General features: G+C 33.5%; 1 pseudogene across 1 annotated transcript; it reads right to left on the minus strand.

Moving 5' to 3' along the window:
- Positions 1–560: 560 nt before the first annotated feature.
- On the minus strand, positions 561–4566 carry LOC143626070 (origin of replication complex subunit 6-like; annotated as a pseudogene). Its single transcript, XR_013152368.1, has 10 exons — positions 4434–4566; positions 4300–4346; positions 2872–2976; positions 2688–2768; positions 2490–2599; positions 2108–2172; positions 1939–2026; positions 1782–1852; positions 1580–1676; positions 561–634 (listed from the first exon to the last, which is right to left on the minus strand). The product of XR_013152368.1 is annotated as an origin of replication complex subunit 6-like (transcript).
- Positions 4567–13262: the final 8696 nt, after the last annotated feature.

Genomic DNA, 13262 nt, shown 5'->3' on the forward strand with positions numbered 1-13262 from the left:
GAACACAAATAATCACCTACACAAGCAGCGGAAACGAAAAACGAAAAAAAAAATAATATTTTACACTGTAACCGGTTGGAACCGGTTACAGTGTAAGAACCGGTTTAGGAACCGGTCAGAACCGGTTCCACCGGTTCCGGGTCCGAGGGTTGGGGAACCGGTTCGGTTCCCTAACCGGTTCGACCATGGAACCGGTTTAAACAGTGATGTTGACTAATGGAACCGGTTCTGAACCGGTTCCGGTTCCTTTGACCAACCCGATTTGATCACCTATAGTTTTATGGGCTTCGGGCATGTTATTTCCACCTAAATGGCGGTAAAGTTTTCATTGAAGATGTTCCAAATTTTTAATTCTATGAACCAAACAGGCCTAACGATAAAGGTCGATCATATTCCCTAAATTTCTTGCATTTCCAAAAACCCGAAAAAGTCCTAATTTGGAAACTAAAAGTCTCAATTTTGAGGCCAATATAAATTTGGATACTGTACATTAAGCTGTTGGATTACAGAGCCACAAAACTTTGTTGCTAACATATTGAGGCAATAACATGAACATAAGCTTACACTCCAACTTCAGTTCCCAAAACTCGCTTCAAAAAGTTGAGTTATGGTTGCTTGGTCTTTTTAACAGCAACTACAAAGAGAAAAAAATAGTATTTAGAATAAGTGTAGAAGCATGAAATGAATCTGACCTGATCCATGACGATGTTCCCCGGTCTTTGAGATGAACGAACCACGACTCGATCTTCTTTTCCGGTAGCTTAAGATCTGCAATGGTTTTTGGGGGTGTGGAGGTGACTGCTAAGAAATCTCAAGGATCTCTTGTTTACAGACACAAAAATGGTTATGGTGATGGCTCTTATTGAGAACAACGTTTAATAAGGAGGTGGAGACCTCCTTATATAGGGAGCCTCATGGCCACCATCATGGTACCCTAATGGGCCTAGCTTAGTTAGGGTTACCTCCACAAAACCCCCTCAGCCCAATAATATTGTATTAGTCCATATAATAAAATAAGCCAAACATAATAAATAAAGGTCGTAAGCCGGGTTTAGTACCATACCCCTACAATAAGCAACGATTGTTCGACCGGTTATTTGATTGTTTTGACCAAGTGAATCAGTTAGATAACAAGTCAAAACAGATAAAACTTTACAGGTTGAAAATGGGCCGGGCCGGTTTGATCTGCAAAATCTTAGGATAATTGCATAAAATATGCAATATACATTATCAAGATTTTCAAAATATGTTGATGTTAGCCATTTTTATAATTTTCGAAATATGTTGATATTAAAGTGTGAAGCATGTTGCCATTTTGCACAAGTATCCCTTTAATAAACCCTTATTTATTATAAATAATTACATATACAAAATCTTTATAATAATAATAATAATAATAATAAATAAATAATCTAACTTTTAGAAAGATTTAAGAGGTTGTTACTTTATGGTACACTTGACCAGTTTGACTCATTCCCATTTTCCCTAAATCCTTTTTCCTGTTTTATCCAACCTTTTATAAATCAAACATAGATCAAATCAACTAAATTATTAATAAATAGGTTGAGACTAAGATTACCTTTATCCTTGTTTTGCTTATTGGATTCAACGACACCATATTTCCATTCTTCATATTTAGGATCCTCTTGACGCTTACGTTTCTTGCAGGCTGAACGCTGCAGAACGTCACAAAAAAAATATAGAAGTTAGTTTCAACGTTTATGAAACTTGTTAACTTAAAGCAGGTCCAAAATAGAATTAACGAAAAAGAAAGTTATTACATCTTTGCTTTCATCAGATGAATAACCACCATCCTCGTCTTGTCGTTTCTCAGGTAAGACATCCAACAAATCTGCAAAATTTCATCTAGTTTACATTCCTTTTTATAAAATTGTTAACTTGTGCACAACATGAAAATGGTAACACTATTTTAATTACCTCGGTTCACTTTAACGGACTTTGCATCCTTCTTTTCCTTAGACACCCCGAAAACATCATGACAAAGATCCTTCATGGAAGTAGATACCTGCATTGATTCATAACAGTATCTCATTATATGTAAACTAATGTTTTAAGCGACATTAAATATTATTAAATTGATTCTTACACTTGAAAATTCATCTTCGGATGTGCCAGAAAGTTCAATCAACTTAGTCTTATCCACCTTAAGTTATGTAAGTAAACATAATTATAAAATCATGGGTTTGGATCAAATACAAATTAAATTGGCGTGTTAACTATGCAAATCAAGTAGCGTAATTATATATACAAGTAGTGTAATTATGTAATTACATCGTAGTGTAATTACACTATGCTGTAATTGCATTATACTATAATTACACTATGTTGTATATATAATTACACTACTTGATTCGCACAGTTAGCACGTTAATTTAATTTGTGCGTTAACTTTCCCCTATAAAGAATAAAACTACAAAAGATAAACTAATAAACTTATATTTCTAAGTAATTACAAAGTTGTCATACCTTATGCTTTTTTGCACATAAGTAAAACCCTGTGGCTGTAAACACAGATCTTGTAAAGTCAGCAGACGCGCGCCGGGTAGGAGGTAACGATGCAATAAACCGTTGTTTGTATCTGTAAATGAATCACATTTAACACTGTAAAATTCTCATATAACTTGCATCATTAAGTAAGATGTTGAAAACTATATAAAAGAACTTACAGTGATAAGCCTTTTTGAACAAGAGGAATAAGCCTAACACATCCAAATTGTATAGCTAATTCTCTAATGTCAAGTGTGTTCCTACAAATTATCATAAGATGAATTTAATGTATATTTTAGTTTGATATGCAGTTCATGAAAAGAAATTTAGTTCAACTATGATATAGAAAGAATATTAACATACTTGATACCGATTCCGTTTTGCATCACGTTGAAAGATCGAATGTACGCCTTCTCAGACATCCCGCTTAACCGAATTGCAGTCTGGCGATCAAATAGAACTTGCTTCCTGTAGTAATTAGGGATAGATGATCACATTAATCAAATTGCAAGCATGTAACTACGCATACACATTTACATTTTTTTTAAAAGCGCATAAGGTGCAAACAAGCTAAACCACTCGTGAGCTGCTCAAAATCATATCGATAAAAGCTCGAAACAAGCGGAGCGTTTTCAAAATCGAGCCTCAAATAAAGCTCATTTAGTTATCGAGATTTGAGCCTTGTATAGGAAGCTCGTTAGGCTCAAGCCTTGTGTTTTTTTAAGTTTTACCTAGGGATGTAAACAAGCCAAGTTGAGCCTGACTCGGCTCAAGCTGACTTACAAGAGCTTGAGCTTGGCTCGTTTCAAGGTCTTTTTCTAAAGGACTAAAGCTCAAGCTCGGTTGGGGCTCGGCTCATATGTTATTTATTAACTTATTTACATGTTTTTAATTATTTATATATTTTGAGAAAGACCTTAAACGGGCCAAAGCTCTTCTCAAGCTTTTGTAGTACCTTAAACAAGCCAAGGCTCCATCAAGCTCGGTTGTGGAGTGTGAAATTATTACATAAAAGTCCAAAAGAGAGTTAAAACATAAAAACACACGAAATTCACTAGGCTCAACGAGCCTAAACAAGCTTGCCATACAAGGCTTGAACTGGATAACTAAATGAGCTTAGTTTAAGCATCAGGCTTGAGCTCAAATAGGCTCGCCTTTTTATCAATCCAAACTCAAGTAGCTCGCAAGCAACTCGGCTCATTTGCACAATTGCACCCCAACTACCAGTGTTGTAAAAGTCAATAGTTTAGCGGTAGGGTGGGGACTAGTGATTAATCGAGATTAATCAGGATTAATGGATCGGACTTTAATGCATATTTTTCAGTTTTATATATACACACACATTTTTATGTAATTTTCATTTTTATACATACACAAACATTTTGGCATAAAATTGGCCGGAATCTCGTTAGAAACTACTATTTTTGCTAGAATCTCGCCTGAAACCGCTGACTTTGGTCGGAATCTCACCAGAAACCACCGATTTTGGCCAGATTTGACCGTTGACCGATTAATTAGCCGACTAGCCCAAAATTAATCAGTGAAGTGAGAAATAGCGATTGCCTAGTAGTGATTTTTACAACATTGCCTACTATTATGTATTAATTTCTACTGCACAACCAAGCTTGAGCCAAGCTTTGGCTCGTTTCAAAATATATAAAACTAAATAAAAACGTTTATAAATTAATCAATAAATAATAAACGAGCATAACTCATAGCTTCAAAAAAAAAGCTCACAAGCCGAGCTCGAGTTCTCTTAAAATGCAGCAATCTAAGGATATTAATACGTACATATTAGCAGCAATCTCCAGACAAATAACCGCTTTGCAAATCTCGCCCTATAATCACCAAGCACATTAATAAATAATAATAATAATAATAATAATAATAATAATAATAATAATAATAATCAACAAACGACTTACAATTCCGGCACTGGATGAATCGAATTGAAGATCGGACATGCGACGAAGCTCAGCGGCTTTACGGACGACTTGTTTCGGTTCGGATAAGTCTAACTTCCGTGCAATGTCCGTCAAATCCATTTGGAGACACAAATGCACACAATCGGTTATTATTGTTATTGTTATTGTGAGTTGTGAGTGATTGAATTGGAAGATGATGATGAGTAATAAGAGTAGTCATGGCGGGAAGGTTGAATCTGGTGTGTGTTTTTGGTTTTCGTTTGGCGCCAGTTGTGGAAAATCGGAGGATGTTATTTTTTTTATTTTGCGTAAGAAAATTTTCGTGGCGAAGCCGGGATTTTCGTGATCTTTGGTTCAAACTTGAGACTTGAGAGCGTTTAGATTTTGGTCTCTTACCATTAGTGAGTTTTTAGATTGGTGGGTTTTTTTCAAAACTGGTGATAAGCTAGAGACGCTTAAGAGTTTCATATGCTGTTCTAAAAAAATGTGTGGTTTATTAAGTTTTTTTTTTCTTTTGAGAAAAATTGGGGAATCTTGTGGAAATGAATTGGGAAAGTTGGTGCGTTTTTTCAGTTTGATTTTCTTGTTTTTGGTGTTTGTTGTATCTAGTTTAGCCTCTTGCTGGTTTAGTTTTTTTCGTTTAATAATACCAGTCGTTCAAAAAAAAAGTAGGTTTTTTTTCATTTTTTAATGTGGTATAGTGGTTGGAAGTTTGGGTTTTTAATGGAGGCTCAGGTTTGATCCTCACATATAACGCTTTGAGGGTTTTTGTGATCTCTGGTTCGATTCTAAGGGCGTCCTGGTTTTACAACTAGTGGGCCTTTGAGCGGGTGGATTTTCTCTGTAACTAGAGATAACTTGGGCTTCGTACGGCTGAGTTGGACTAGCTGGTGGTGGTTTTTTGTCATTGGAACACCACGTACGGAGTACCTAGACAATTCTTTGTTTGTTGGCCGTTAAAAAACAAATTAAGTAGGGGTCTTTTTTTGTGGTTTATTAAAGTCTTTGTTAGATGTCAGGGCGGTGTTCCCGACGTTTTGGGCCGTTTTCCCCTCCTCAAAACGCCATTACGCACAGTCTCACCAGTGTGGTTTATTAAAGTCGGATTACTAGTCAAATCAGTAAAAGAAATAATAGGAGGTAAAGTAAGACGAAAAAAGGTTTGGTTAATGATCGTGTATAGCACGTGCTAGACATTATGGAAAAGTAGAAATAAAATGTCATTCAGTAGATTTAAGTAAAATAACGAAATGATTATTAGTCATGAAAACCGGGGAAAAAGTTGCTTAAAGTAAAAGTCAATGTCATAGGAGAAGTGACGAGAAGAACCATGGAGTTCTTTTAGTTGTTTTTCGTTGTGTTTTTTATGCCTGTTTTGTACTTCTGGACATGCAACTTTGGTCCTTGTGGTTATTTACTCGGCAGCTTGTTACACTTTTTAATTAAATTGTTCTTGCTACCGTTAAAATATAAAATTTCTAATAATATGATTATTGATGAAATGAAATAGATATATATATATATATATATGAAATCTCAAAAAACACCAAGCTATTTACTATTTAATTATTTATAAAGCTTAATTTGGTTATACCTTTTTTCTTATTTTCTAAAGTAACTAGTTATACTTTTATTTTTTAAAGAAACTATACATTTTTCCCCTTCTAAAAAACTATACACGCTGCATTGTCGGTTTAGTAAGTTATCAATATAAATTAATCTTGTATATGCTATTAAGTTATGCATCAAATATAGTCTAACACACTTCATACAAAGTTGAAGAGTAACCCTGTTAAAAGATTAGTTATTACTAAATTGCAATTCAATATTTAACAACAGTTTTTTGTCTAAGTAACATATTTTCTTGTGATGTTGCATGGGAGTTTATATTGTGTGGGCCTTGCTGGATTGGATCTGCTGCTTATTTTAGTTGGGTGGTTTATGGGCTTATTTGGTTGCTGGATGGACTTAAAGCTGCTGGTTAGTGAAGGCCCGGCCCATAAGGGTTCTTTCTTGAGTTTAGATCATCAGAAGTTCTTCTATTTTGTTTTGTATACTGTTGATCTTTGGATTGATTTTGATTGAAAGAGTGTATTGTATTTTGGGAGATTCTGGTTAATAATAGAAGAAGTGTGATTTCTGACAAACCCCATAAACATCAATTAACAATATCTCATAATAAAACCATGTATGGTGGGCTAATACCAATATGTTTAAGTGATAGGTTGAATAAGTCTGTTTCAACCCAGTTTTAAGAGTCTTGAATCTTGATTATGCTTGAGATGGGGGTAGGTAGATATGTAACTCTTTAGCTGTGATCACTTGAACATAATCGTTAAATATGATAGGAGGTTTGATAGGCTGCTCGTTGGGTTTAAGTGGACAACAATATCGGCAATTACGGTTTTTACGTTTGTCTATGCTTAAAAATTGACCTATATGTTTTAAAGATCAGACTTGAATTCTGATTCCATTGCATTATATATTTTTCGGGGACGAAAAAGGTTTAAGTGTGAGGATATTTGATGAGATCTAGAATATATATATTATTGTATAAATATTACTACAATTTTAAGTACTTTTGAGCTAGAATTTTATTGAATTACTCTCAAGTGGCTTATATTTAGATTTTAACGGTTTCATAAGAAAGAGAACTAAAATCGAATTACTAAACTTGAGACAATGATTGAATAATAATAACAACAACAATAATAATAATAATAATAATAATAATAATAATTAAGGAAAAAAAAGGCAATAATTCAGGTGAGTATTGGTTTGAAGATGACCGACAATGTTGAATTCAATTGTTATTATTTTCTTTTTACTTAACGATTTTGATTTCAATATATAATAGGTTGGGACCTATAATAGGTTGGAACCGGCTCATTTGTGAGGTGAATTAATAGAGTTCCTAGCATCAAGCCATCAACTATTAGAGCTTGTTATGATTGTGGAGATCCTAGACATGATCGCAATGCATGTCCAAGATTCGCACACATGAATCAAATTCAATCCTACCCAACCCAAAAGTCACTCAATATCAAGACCAAGTCTATCCAACCCAAGTCATCCAATCTCAATTCAACCAAGCCCAAGTGAATCAACTTCAGCCAATCTAAACACAATCCATTCAAGCAATTCAAGCCCCACTTATACAAACTATCCCCAACCAAAACCCAATAAACCAACCTCAAGTTAGCCAAGCTACTCAAGGTAGTCAAAGACATGTGTGTTACATCAACGGTTCCCAAGTCTAAGCCTCACATTTCAAGAATACATGATACGCAAGAGACGTTTGTTTTATTTTATTTTCGTAGTTCATTTCACTTTTTTAATTAATTGTAGTGACTCCTCTGAATTTTCAATTTTGTTAGGTATGGAAATCATGGTTATTTGTGTTGCATTAAATCTCTCATCTATTCCTATTATGTCGTTTATTGCACTGTTTATTGTTACACAATTTATTATTGCAATTAAAGTGGTCTATGACGGTTATATATCGGGACCATGTACATGGTGATGTGCATGGTTATCTAATAGTACCGTATTTGTATCATGAACTACCTATGACCGATTTCCTACAAACGTTTCGTTTATAAATTGGGACTATGAACATGTGTTATACATAGTTATCTAATATGAGTTACACGTGTTGTACATAGTTATCTAATAGGAGTCACGTGTATAAATAAATAGTGAATCAAATTTTATTATACAAACAAAATTCAACATATTTGACATAAAAGCGGTGTTTTTGAAACTAAACCGGACTGATCGGACCAGCAAGAATACCGAAAAATTAAAAAACAGCTGGTTATTCACGAACCCAAAAACCTGCTTCAAAGCAGAAAAAACCAATCCGGATAAAATTAAATATTTTTAAAACTAAGCAATCATACACAATAATTCAGGAACCGGCTAATGACACGTATGATGACAAATACATTTTATAGTAGTCTGCAACCTTATTGATTTTTTCCTTGAGCAATATGAAATGAAATAATATAATTTTCTTTTAACCTTAAAATATCAAGTGGCATAAGATGATCTAATACTCTAACTAGATGTCAAGTGACATAACAATATTTTTATTTATTATAATAATAAAAATAGATATATAAAGCCAAAATTACCAAATTGTAATTTTATGTTCTAGAATAGGCCCCTTATTACGTGGCGTCCTAAATAAAAACGTGGCTTTATAAGACCTAACACGACTCAATAGAACTCTTTTTCATCATATAAACTAGAGTGTTTCCGACGCGCTTTACGCGGGGAATTCGACAACGGACCCGCATATTAAAACGCGAATACGCAAACACATCGTAACGAATATCACTTCGGCACAACAAAATAAAAGTTTATCTAACTATCAAAAGGACTTGGTTGGTATTGGTTCGGCTAATTACGGCATTGATGTGGTACTGACACTCGGTATGTGGTTACAATACAAAAAAAAATATTTTGTTGCGAAAAAACTCCGTTTTCATCGGAACTTGCATACTTGTTGTGAATACAACTTCGTTTTAACGCAATGACATATAAAAATATGAGCATGTCGTAACGGCATACTAAAGTTTTTAAAATATCGTATGCTAAAGATTACCAAAGAATCAATAACTTAAATGTATAAGGAATAACAAAAAAACTATATGGGAAGGAAAATACTTGTTAAGGTACATACAAAAACCATGAAAATTTTGGGATGCTAAAATTAAAAGTAAACAAAGTTTTGCAAAAAGAAATGTCAAGGATCAAAACTAAAACAATTTGAAACTTGAGGGGGTTAAATTAAAACAATCTAAAATTCAAGGACTAAGGTGCAAAATTATACTATATATTAAAGGAAACACTGTAGCAGTGTTTCTCCTTTACACTGTATTCTTAAGTTTTTTATTTAAGGGTTTGGAAAAGAAAAGATAGGAAATTTTTTCTTATTTCATTCTTGTGTTTTTTTATTAAAAGAAAAGAAAGAGAATAAAAAGAAAAATTATGCATTTTTTCCTCCAAAACTTTCTTGTCAAATATGGCCAGATTGTGAAGGAAAGTTTATATATTACTAATTTACCCATCTTTTCCTTCCTATCTAACTCAAGAATGAGGGCATAATTATAAAGTTACAATTTTTTTTCTTATCTTTTCCTTCATAATTAACTCAAAAATGTAATTAATACTTTCTTTTCTTTTCTTTTATTTTAACTCGATAATATCTTTTAAGTATATAATTTCTTTTCCTTTCTTCCCTTATCCAATCTTATCATTTCTTTTCATTGTGTTTTAAACCCGAGAATGCAGTGTTAATATATATTATAATATTAGGTTTCTTTACTTAATTTTCTGTAGTTATTGTGACCCTTACACAATAAATATTTTGCAACATGAATACATTGAATTTTTATAAGTTAGAACAATTCTTAAAGTCGATGTTCAAAAATCTTGAGAACCATTTAAAAAGATAGCATACATTACATATAATAAAAAAAATCATCAAGTGTAATAAGAACAAGTTAGTTATTACATCGAAATAGAAAGTAGGTGTGTAATAAACTGCGCCGCTACCCCTTGCAGTCATAAGACTATCCATATTGCAAGAGCCATTCCTTTAAACCCTTCCTACCTGCCCTATGACACCTCATATGCCCAACACTTTTCACTCTTCTTTAGCAACAAGCATCTAACATCTGCCCCCCCTCCTCACAAAATACTATTTTCTTCTCCTATTCATGCCCTTAGCTAAATGTATGTGTAATGGGGCGACAAGCTAGGGGATGTTGGGCGAGAAACACCCCACCCCCTGACGATAAGAAGGGCGACCGGGGGCATATATTCGTCGCCGGCGAGTTCTTGAAGAATATTATTATTTTATTAAGTGGACCAATGGCAAGTCTTGGGGGTGATTTTCAACACTACACCCTAAAATAAAAATGAACACTTTGCTGACATGACTTCACGTGTCAAAAATTGTCTCCAATTTATAGCCCCCACTACACATAGCCTAAGGGCTTCTTTCACTCTTTCTCATCTTTCTCTCATCCATGTCATCAAGCGCCATTATCAAAGGCATCTGAGGGCCTCATTTTTAACATTAATATGCATGACCCGTTGAATAAAAACAATGAACTTGATCGGTTGACCTCGCACGATTCACCTTCAACTAATGTTCCCAACAAGAGTGGTCATCGGCGTAGCTTAGTTGGGCCAAGGTGACCCCGGTCCTCTCCGGTTTTTTTTTTTGCACGGTAGTGTAGATTTATTCTTTTTCAGCCAAAAATTTTTATAAATAGTGCAAATTTACTTATTTTCGGTTGAAATCTTGAGCCCGCCCTCCTCTCGTTTATGAGTTTTTTTTAACATATTGAGTCCGGCTCCGTCGGTGCAATGCCCTAAGAGTGGTGGGTAGAGTATCATACAATATGGAAGATTATAAAGGTTGTATGCAACCCTAGGGGTGAGCAGAAAACCGAATTAACCGAAAAATCCGCACTAAAAAACCGAACCGAAGTATTAACCGACGGTTAATATTTTGTTTTTTTTTTGAAAAACCGAAATTTCGGTTTCGATTTGGTTATCCATTTTTAAAAATCCAGAAAAAACCGAACCGAACCGATTGATGATGATAAAGAATATCAAGATGATGAGGAATTGACTAAACTTTTAATACAAATAAATAAGATGATGAATGAAGATCAGGACTAAACTTTTAATACTTTTTAATTTTTAAACTCTATTTAGCAACTTTGTATTCGTATAGTTCTATATAACACGTGCCTATTTTTGTTTTTTTGAATTCAATATACATGTGCACTGTGATACTCTAACATGTTCTTATACAAGCTTAAAATATGCATTTTCATTTTTTAATTTTTTTTGCAATGTCAACACATAATTGAAAAAAAAAACCAAAAATAACGAACCGAAACCGAAAACAAAATAACCGTAAACTGAAAACAGAATAATTTGCATATTCAAATAACCGATTGCTTAGGTTTCGGTTTAGGTTCGCTTAATAACCGAACCAAACTAAACCGTGCTCAGCCTTATGCAACCCGATTGAAATACATTTTCATTTATTATAACAATAAAAATAGATATATCAAGACAAAAATACCAATTTGTAATTCTGTGTTCTAGAATAGGGCCCCTTATTGCATGGCGTCCTGAATCAAAACGTGGCTTCATAAGACTTACCACTTTAACCATGGTCATTACCAAACTATGGTACAACACAAAACACAACTCTTTTTGCATCATATAAATATAAGGTTTTAATTTTCTTTACTTAAGAAATTAATACGTGAAATAATTAAAGAAAAGAATTAATTAAACGTACCTAAAGTCCTCGAAACCTTTTATATCGGGCCCTTTCTTGAAAACGTTAGATCGATGTGGCATACAACAAATATTTTGTAACATGAATACATCGAATTTTTATAAGTTGAACAAATTTTAAAGTCGGTGCTCAAAAATCTTGAGAACCATTTAAAAAGATAGTATACGTTACATATATAACAATAAAAGGTTATCAGGTGTAATAAAAACAAGGTAGTGATTACATCGAAACAGAAGGTAAACGAGCAACAAGCTGCATTATTATCCTTTTTGAATTGCAAACCCTAATATTTTAAAAATTAGATTCGCTGATTTGGAAATCATAACATTAGTAAGTATGACCCGTTAAATATATAGAAAACAACAAACTTGGTTGACCCTGCACCTTTAACCTTCCACTAAAGTTCCCAACAAGAGTGGTAGGTAGAGCATGTGGTAGCTGTGAAGTCTTGAAACTCTATCTTGCCTACTAGTCAAATACTTTCGCTCAATCTTTTAAAAGCTGTATTTTATTCGTATCGGATTTAATTTAAAAAATATATAGTCGGTTGAATCGGAATGTATAAGAATGTTGAATCGGGTTGAAAAATTTATCTTATAATTTCATATAAATACAACTGCAACTCAAAAAATAACTCATAAGTATATTAATAAACATCACACTTGAATTAAATATCACACATGCACGATGGTCGAATTAGACAAAAAAGTTTTTACTTTGTATACGTAATTAGTCCATTACAAAAGATGTAAATAAACCAACATTGGATTTGCACGATACAAAACTTGTTGATTAACGAATCGCCATTTACCGTGTTTACTCGTTTCAATTTTATATGTTATGTTAAAAGCCATTTTTAAAAATATGGGCCGCAAAAATATCAAAAATCTCTTGAATTTAAAACCGGTATTTTAGAAAAACCCAGTGTTTTAAAAGCCGGTTCATACCGGCCGGTTGAATCGGTAATACTGGGTTTCACTTATCAAGCCGGTATTTTGAGCCCGATATTTTTGTGCGGTTTGCTTAGCCCAATAGATTTTTAATATTTTCCATCTCGTATTTTTAAAAAAATTACTTTTAACTTAGCGATTGACATTCAAACGAATTTACCTTTGGATTCTTTTTTGAAAGTCGAGTGCTTTGTATTATTTTTTTTTATGGATTGACTTTTGATTATATTTTAATACGGAATCATATACTTATCGGGTTATATTTTGAGTTAAAGTTGCATTTATATGAAATTACAAGGTAAACTATTCGACCATGTTGTACCATTTTTTAGCCAAATCATGTACAAGTTAAAAATCAGTTTTTTAAAACATTGGAAAAACCTTCTAGCAAATCCTCCTAAAATACCAGGCTTTAAATACCCGTTACCTTACAAAAATTTGGTATAACCAGTTCAACCAGCCAGTACGGTTATAAAAACGTGGCCTTCACCACTACAAATACCACCCACCATTGTCTACTAAACAATCACACTCACACTCACACCA

Source organism: Bidens hawaiensis, unplaced genomic scaffold (assembly GCF_021521415.1).
Source record: "Bidens hawaiensis isolate Kalapana, Puna unplaced genomic scaffold, B.hawaiensis_p1.1 tig00004282_1, whole genome shotgun sequence".
NCBI classification, from domain to species: Eukaryota; Viridiplantae; Streptophyta; class Magnoliopsida; order Asterales; family Asteraceae; genus Bidens; species Bidens hawaiensis.